The following is an 8,133-nucleotide window of genomic DNA, read 5'->3' on the forward strand; positions in this document are numbered from 1 at the left end:
GAGAAGTAGGATACAGACTGACAAACCTCAGGAGAGGGGGTGGGGGTGGGGGAGATAAACCACAGAAGTTATATGCATGTATGCATAATCATGGACATAGACAACAAACCTGGGAACTCTGCGGGGAGGAGGGTCGAGGAGGAGGGTGTCAATGGGGGAAAAAGGATAAACATCTGTAACAAAAATTAACTAAAAAAAAAATAGGAACAATAAAATGGCAATAAACACATATCTATCAACAATTGGATCTATAAACAAAATGAACGAGCAGAACAGAAACAGACTCATACACACAGAGAACATTTTGATGGTGGTCAGTTGGGGAAATGGGTGATAAAGGTAAAGGTAATAAGAAGTACAAATTTGTTATTAGACTGACAAACCTCAAAGGGAAAGGGGGGGGGCGGGGGCCAGGCGGAGGGGGCGCGGTGATAAACCAAAGAACTGATATACATAACCAATGGACAGAGACAATAGTGTAGGGAAAGGCAGGGTGGGGGGGGGGATGGAGGAGGGGGTCAATAGGCAGAAAAGGAGCAATATCTGTAACACACTCAACAATAAAGATATCTTAAAAATAGACAAATTAATAAAAACAGGCTTTACTAGATTTCTTCCCTATGGCCACATTTAGTTTGTACTATTATGATGCTAAGGTGATGTTCCCTTTCTTTAAGCAGGTTTTTTTCTATTTCAATTCCTTTAGGCAGGTAAAAAGGAGGGAAAGGAGGGTCAAAGTTTCTTTCTGAGTCTTTTGTTTCTTAATAACCAGCCTAAAATCAATATCCCAAAAGGCATATTTCACAGTGCCAAAACCTTGGTCTCCCTAATTCTGTAACCCAAAGACCAAGTTATAAAGTTAATCACCACTAGCATTCCTCATATAAAATGATAGAAGGGAGGAAGAGAAAAAAATTTTAGTAAATAAAGGTGAAGAAAAATAAGAAAAAATATAATGACCCCTACAGCCCTTGTTACATAACTGGTCATAAGACCACAGTTGAGAGCCATAAGTTCCTTTTTCACTATCCATTTAATGTTTCTTTTCATCTCAGTTAGCAGTTCAGGTGAAGGTCATTACGAGGAGTGACCCAAACCTTCTTTGCTGAAAGGTCTTGTTTCTTAGCAGTCCTACCTTTATTGGTCACTGTAGCCTTTCATTACATGTTACTAAGAGGTGTTCCAGACATCATGCTCCCTATCCTCTTTGTGTATGGGGAGCCCTTTTCCTCTTGATACTCCAGATAAATCACCCCAGATCACCTACCTGTTGGTTCAAGGGCATGAAGAGCTCTGATGGTCTAATGACAGTCCCCTGTAATAACCTGCCCACAAGGTTCTGTATTAGGGAGGAGCACTAACCCCTATTTTTGGTACATTCATCATGCATTAGTCGTAGTAGTAGCACCAGCCTGTGAGACAGTTATGGTATGTGGTGAAATGGCTACCATCAATGAAAGCTACAGGAACTGTCAACAATGAAGTAAGCGCCCCCACCACCAGAAACCAGCTTGATCCAACTTGGTGACCAGCCTCAGTATACCCTCATTGCAGTATATTAGCATGCTAACCAACACGCCCTGCCCCACGATCTGAATGGAACACATATAAGGAGACAACATGGCAGATGGGGCTGCTCTGCAAAGCCCCCACCCCTTTCCCAGGAAGATCCCAAATATTCCTTCCCCTTACAGAAGGCCCCACCCTGCAACCCCAATTGAATGAACCTCAATGAAGGAAGTAAATTCTGCTAAAATGGGGGCTGCTCTGCCTGTGGAGTAGCCCATTCTCTGTCTCACTGTTTCACTAAACTCCCCTTCACTTTCATCTCTGTGCTGGCTTATATTTAATTCCTTCCCGAGCAAAGCCAAGAACCAACAGTGGGTGGTGGACACTCAGGTCCTCAGACCCCTAGAATGCCTGCATCAAGAGGAAGGATAGCCTGGCCAATGTGGCTCAGTGGTTCAGTGTTAACCCATGCACCAAGAGGTCACCGGTTTGATTCCTGGTCAGGGCACAAGCCTAGGTTGTGGGCCAAATCCCATCAGGGGCACGCTGGAGGTGATGAATCGAGTTCTCTCTCATCGATGTTTCTATCTCTCTCTCTCCCTCTCCATTCCTCTCTCTCTAAAAATCAATTTAAAAAAGGGGTTTTTTTTTTTGCCCTGGCCGGTTTGGCTCAGCGGTTAGAGCGTCGGCCTGCGGTCCCGAGAGACCGGGGTTCGGTTCCCGCTAAGGGCATGTACCTCGGTTGCAGTTTGTCCCTGGCCCTGGTTGGTCGTGCGGGTGGCAGCCACTCGATGTGTCCCTTTCGCATCGATGTTTCTCTCTCTCTTCCTCTCTCCCCCTCCCACTCTACCTGAACAAAAATAGAAAAATGTCCTAGGGTGAGGATAAAAAAATAAATAAAAATAAAAATAAAAAAAGGTTTTTTTAAAGGTGATTTAAAAAAAAAAAGAGGAAGTACAACTTGCCCTGACCAGTGTGGCTCAGTTGGCTGGAGCGTAGTCCCACACACTGAAAGGTCCCAGCTTTGATTCCTGATCAGGGCACATACCCAGACTGCAGGTTCAATCTCTGGTTGGGGCACTCCATAGGCGAGACAACCAATCGATGTTTCTTTCTCACATTAATGTTTCTCTCTCTCTCTCTCTCTCCTTCCCTTCCTCTCTCTAAAAAATAGAATCAATAAACATATCCACAGGTGAGGATTAAAAAAAGAAGAAGTAAAAATTGTTAAATGTATTACCTGCATCCCCACCTGCACTGGGCAAAAGTGATGGGGAAAGAGGCTAGCTGACACCCGCAGGACAGGGCATCTTGTTCTGATAAGTTAGGGGTCCTCCTCTGCTCTTTGGTGAGCATTCACACGGAATATAAATATCTTTACTATTTGGGCCCATTCCAAGATTTCCATCCATGTTCTCCCTGTCCGGACCTCCTTGTCACCAATCTGTTATTTTCCATGTCCCTATCAGTCCAAGCCATTAACTATTGTCTGTAAACCAATAGAGACCATCTCTCCATTCAGGCAGTTGTGTCCAGGATGTCCCTTCCCTGTTATCTCTCGGGGACCCTCCGTTCAAGCCGCAGAGCTGTGGCTGTCCATTTCTAGCTGACACCAGCATAGCACAGACTAAGCCCAAGCTGGTTTGTGTTTTTTTCTTAGTCAACTGGTCACAGAAAACTCGCCGTTAGGATGGGTTATGTGGGCTGTTACATACCACCTCAAAATTCTTGGAGCCTTTCTTATCTAGATCCTGGTCAAGCAAATGATATTCATTTTTCATCTAAGTACTTGCACCATTGGGCCTGGTCATTGGTTTAATCAAAAAAATTAGCAGATTCAGAAGTCATATTTTCACAATGATTGTGAAAAAGCAAAAAGAGGAAACTAATTCAGGAATTTCCTTTAAACAGAGCCTACATCACAAATAATAAAAACACAGAGGAGCTTCAAGAACATCAAAAGATGCCCTGGCCAGTTGGAGCATCATCTTGTACACCAAGTTTGCAGATTCAATCCCAGATCAGGGCACGTACCTAGGTTGCAGGTTCAAACCCTGGTTGGGGCACAGATGAGAGACAACTTATCAATGTTTCTCTCTCTCTCCCTTTCCCTTCCTCTCTTAAAAAAAAAAAAGTCGGCCGTGGATTGTGCGGCAGAGGAAGCGGCGCTCGGCGGTCTGAAGCGGCGGCTGCACGTGCGGGGCGCCAGGGGCTGTGAGGGGCTCGGGGAGGGGCGGCGGCGGGCGGCGGGCCGGGCGGCCGGGCTCTTCCCTGGCGGCGGCGGCCACGTGCTGGACGGTGCGGCCGCCGCCTCCCGGGGCCGCGGCCTGAGCGCCCCGCCGCCGCCGCCGCTCCTGAGCGAGGACGAGGCGCGCCGGCTCATCGGTCTCCATGCAGAACTTTATTCTGTGAGAAATGACCTTAGTAGTCACTAGGCTCTATCCTTAACCAGTTAGTACCCAGTGAGACCCATTTTCTGCGCTCACGTGGCAGGCAAAGTCCAAGGTTGAAGAGAAGCCGGGATTCCAAGTGGACAACTTTGCGGCGACGGACACGCCCGGGCGGCGCGCACTGTGTCAGTGCTGGGGTGCAGTGCTAGGGTGCAGTGCTGGGGTGCAGTGCTGGGGTGCAGCCTTCCTGGGCTGGCAGGAGTCTGAGGCTATGACGCCGATGCAGCTCAACTTGACAGTCAACTCTTCGAAAACCTTTACAGTCTTATATTTTAAACGAAGGAAAATGTGCTACAAAAAACTTGAAGAAGTTAAAACTTCAGCCTTGGACCAAAACACTAGCAGAACTATTTATGATCCTGTACATGCAGCTCCAACCACGTCTACCCGTGTGTTTTATATCAGCAGGGGTTTGCTGTGCAGTGCTATTTCTCGTAGCAATAGTATTAGTTGTTTTGCACCTTCATCGTATGAAAGGATTGAACTGGATGACAACATCAGTGCCGGCAACAGTTCCCAAGGACTGTCCCAGCCATCTACCCAAAGGACTCAGTATCTGAGAGCTGCCGATAGAGAAGAACGACCTGAGAAGTGTCCCTTTTTTTGGAGGCCAAAGCTAAGGTGAAGGATATAGCAATATGCAGGGAGAGAATAACTCTAAAAGATGTACTCCAAGAAGGTACTTTTGGGCGTTTTTTCCATGAGATTTTAATAGATGAAAAAGATCCAAATAAAGAAAAACAAGTATTTGTAAAAACAGTTAAAGATCAAGCATCTGAAATTCAGGTGACAATGATGCTCACTGAAAGTTGTAAGCTTCAAGGTCTTCATCACAGAAATCTTCCTCCTATTACCCATGTGTGTATAGAAGAAGGAGAAAAGCCCATGGTGATACTGCCTTACATGAATTAGGGGAATCTAAAATTGTTTTTATGGCAGTGCAAATTAGTAGAGGCCAATAATCCTCAGGCAATTTCTCAACAAGATTTGGTACACATGGCTATTCAGATTGCCTGTGGAATGAGCTATCTGGCCAGAAGGGAAGTCATCCATAAAGACCTGGCTGCTAGGAACTGTGTCATTGATGACACACTTCAGGTTAAGACAATGCTCTTTCCGGAGACTTGTTCCCCATGGACTATCACTGTCTGGGGGACAATGAGAACAGACCAGTTCGATGGATGGCTCTGGAAAGTCTGGTTAATAATGAGTTCTCCAGCGCTAGTGATGTGTGGGCTTTCAGAGTGATGCTGTGGGAGCTCAGGACTCTGGGCCAAATGCCCTACGTGGACATAGACCCCTTTGAGATGGCTGCATACCTGAAAGACAGTTACCGAATAGCCCAGCCTATCAACTGTCCTGATGAACTATTTGCTGTGATGGCTGGTTGCTGGGCCCTAGATCCAGAGGAGAGGCCCAAGTTCCAGCAGCTGGTACAGTGTCGCACAGAGTTCCACAGAGCCCTGGGAGCCTATGTGTGGCTCTCCTCTCAAACCCCACAGCATCCAGGCAGAAAGTGCCAGTCGGGCTCATGTGGAGCCAGCCACAGACACTGCATCCATCCCGCAACCCAGCAGAAGCACATTGTCTTCCAGAACACCGTGCCTTAGGAATGCTTTAGAATCTGAACTGTTTAAGACAGACTTAATAATGTGGAATATTTTCTAGATATCACTTTTACTAGATTGAACTGAAAAGGTTTTTGGAAACTTTTTGGCTAAAACATTTTTAAAACATAGTTACTTTGGACTAGGGGTACACTCTTACAAAATAAATAATTTTTGAAATTGTTTTAAGAAATCAATTAAAAAAAGAAGAAAATCAAAAGACCATAGAATTAGATTTCAGAAAATTTACTTCTTTCCCTTCTTATACATGTATTGATTAATTTTTGTCTGTTTTTTTTAACTTGCTTATTCATCTATCCTAACATTCACTTATTGTCTACTTTATGCCAAGCACAGAGTGGATATAAGAGTGAAGAAAACAGCCCATGTTCTCATGGCAGCCCTATCGCAGAGGCCAGTGGTGGTGAGAATTAAATGAGTTAATACACATGAAGTGTTTAGAATAGGGCCTGGAACATATTAAGCACAGAGGAAATGTTAGTTATTCTTACATTCTATTTTCTACTCATAATTTCTCAGAGAAAGAGAGAGGATTTAAGAGACGAAGAAGTTTTACGTGGGAGGCAATCCAACATACTCCTGCTGCAGACACGGAAGTGGAGGCTCAAAGAAGGCATCTCAGTCCCCACAGGGCATAAGTTCTGGGGCCCAAATTATAGCCTGAGACCAAGGCAAGCCTGAACCCTGGGAGGAGTGATTTGGGAGATCCCCACACAGCATCACTTATCAGACACCTACATATATGCCAAGCCCACCGCTCCCTCTGGGCAGGCTCTAAGTACTCACGAAGAGGAGGAAGGACGTGAGAGATTCACTTGAGACACTCAATGTGATGGTGATTTTAAAGAAAATGGATTGTGAGGGGGATAAGTGTCAGTGTTTCCTTGCTATTCCTTTCTGGCTTTGTCTTTAAGGGACTTTCCTGAAAGATGAAATACAATACAACGAGCGGAAACTACCTGTGCCTAACTTAAGCAGAGGACAGTCTTGGAAGGCTTCCGGGCTGGCCGCAGACTTAGGAGAAAGCCACGGTTCCTGGCCTCTGAAGGGTGAAGGCAGAGCTGCCACATGTCTGGTGCCAGAGCTGAGGGGAAGGCTCTTCAGCGTCCTGGCTTCAGAACAAACGCCGTCCAACCATTTCCGGCTCGCACTGCTTTAGTGCAGGTGCCAAGAGAGAGCAGCCTCTGTGGACTAACAGGTTACTTGCCGACACTTGAGTGAGGAAGAGGAAGCACCTTGAGCACACTCCCATCGAGATTGTATCCAGTGTAGGAGGCTATTTTCACAAAACCAACAGTGGTACTCCTGGTAGAAGAACAGGAACTGGACCTTGGGCAGGCAAACCTGAAAGAGGTCTACCACACTGAGCTCAGCGGCCTGGTCACAAGGATATGCTGCCCAGTCACATCTTAATTAACTGAGACTGTCCTTTGTCTCCTCATCCGTTAGGTGGAGAAGAGGATACTCACGCATGATGGTTAATGTAAGTGTCAACTTGACTGGGCGGAGGGTGCCCAGGTAGCTGGTCAGACAATATTTCTGAGTGTGCCTGTGAGAGTGTTCCAGAAGAGATGAGCATCTGAATCTATAGGTGGAGTAGAGAAGATGGCTCTTCCCAGTGCAGGTAGGCATCTTCCACTTCACTGAAGGGCTCTGAAAAGAACAAAAAGGAAAAGGAAGGGTAAAGTTTCTCTCTTTGCTTGAGCTGAGACATCTACCTTCTCCTGCTCTTGAACATTGGTGCTTCTGTTTCTCAGGCCTTTGGACTCAGACCAGGACTTACACAATTGGCCTCCCCAATTCTCAGTCTTTTGGACTCAAATTATCAGCTCCCAGGATGAAGACCAAAATACATATTTCTTATTACATCACCATCAGCCTCTTCAGTGGCTAGAGCAGTGTTATGGAAACTCTCGCCTGTCATCAGTCCCTCTTGGCCTCTGGACACTGAGGCAAAGTTCTGCATCAGGCCAGGCTCTTCAAGAAGCTGACTCCAACATTAGATAAATGGTACAAGAATTTTACTATGTCTCTGAGAGGGGAGGGAGCTGGGAAAGAGGTTGGGAACAACATTAAATGCCAAGTAAGTTTGACCTCAAGTGAAAGAGAAGGAAGAAAGACTGGCTGGAGGCATCCTAGAACTTTGTGTTCTGCAAGACCAAAGGAGAACGCTCAAGCCAGGCAGCCATCAGAAGAAGAGGTCCATGTCATCTGGGATTGCCTTAGCATCTCTGGCTAAAGCACCCAGGCACTGGCTGGGAGCAAGCCAGCAGTGGTGGTAAATTATGGCCCCGATAGTTTGAGGTCTATCAGATGCATTCTATGAACACAGCAATTTCTTAGTCATCTATCTCTAAAGGAGAGTTCTCAGAAAAACAAAATTCTAAGTATTTATAGTTTATTGACTATAAATGTTCATATAATGTCTAAATGCTGCACATTTTATTTGTTCAATAACCTTCTATTAAGTATAAACATGGTAATGAGGTTCAGGGTATTGGACTGCAGTGCTGAGTAAGTTACAAATCTGTTCTCCACTTGCCATA

General features: G+C 45.7%; 1 pseudogene; it reads left to right on the forward strand.

The window, feature by feature from the left end:
* Positions 1–326: 326 nt before the first annotated feature.
* LOC118630608 lies at positions 327–5,569 on the forward strand (annotated as a pseudogene).
* The last annotated feature ends 2,564 nt before the right edge of the window (positions 5,570–8,133 follow it).

This window comes from Molossus molossus, unplaced genomic scaffold (genome assembly GCF_014108415.1).
Source record: "Molossus molossus isolate mMolMol1 unplaced genomic scaffold, mMolMol1.p scaffold_m16_p_15, whole genome shotgun sequence".
In the NCBI taxonomy this organism is placed as follows: Eukaryota; Metazoa; Chordata; class Mammalia; order Chiroptera; family Molossidae; genus Molossus; species Molossus molossus.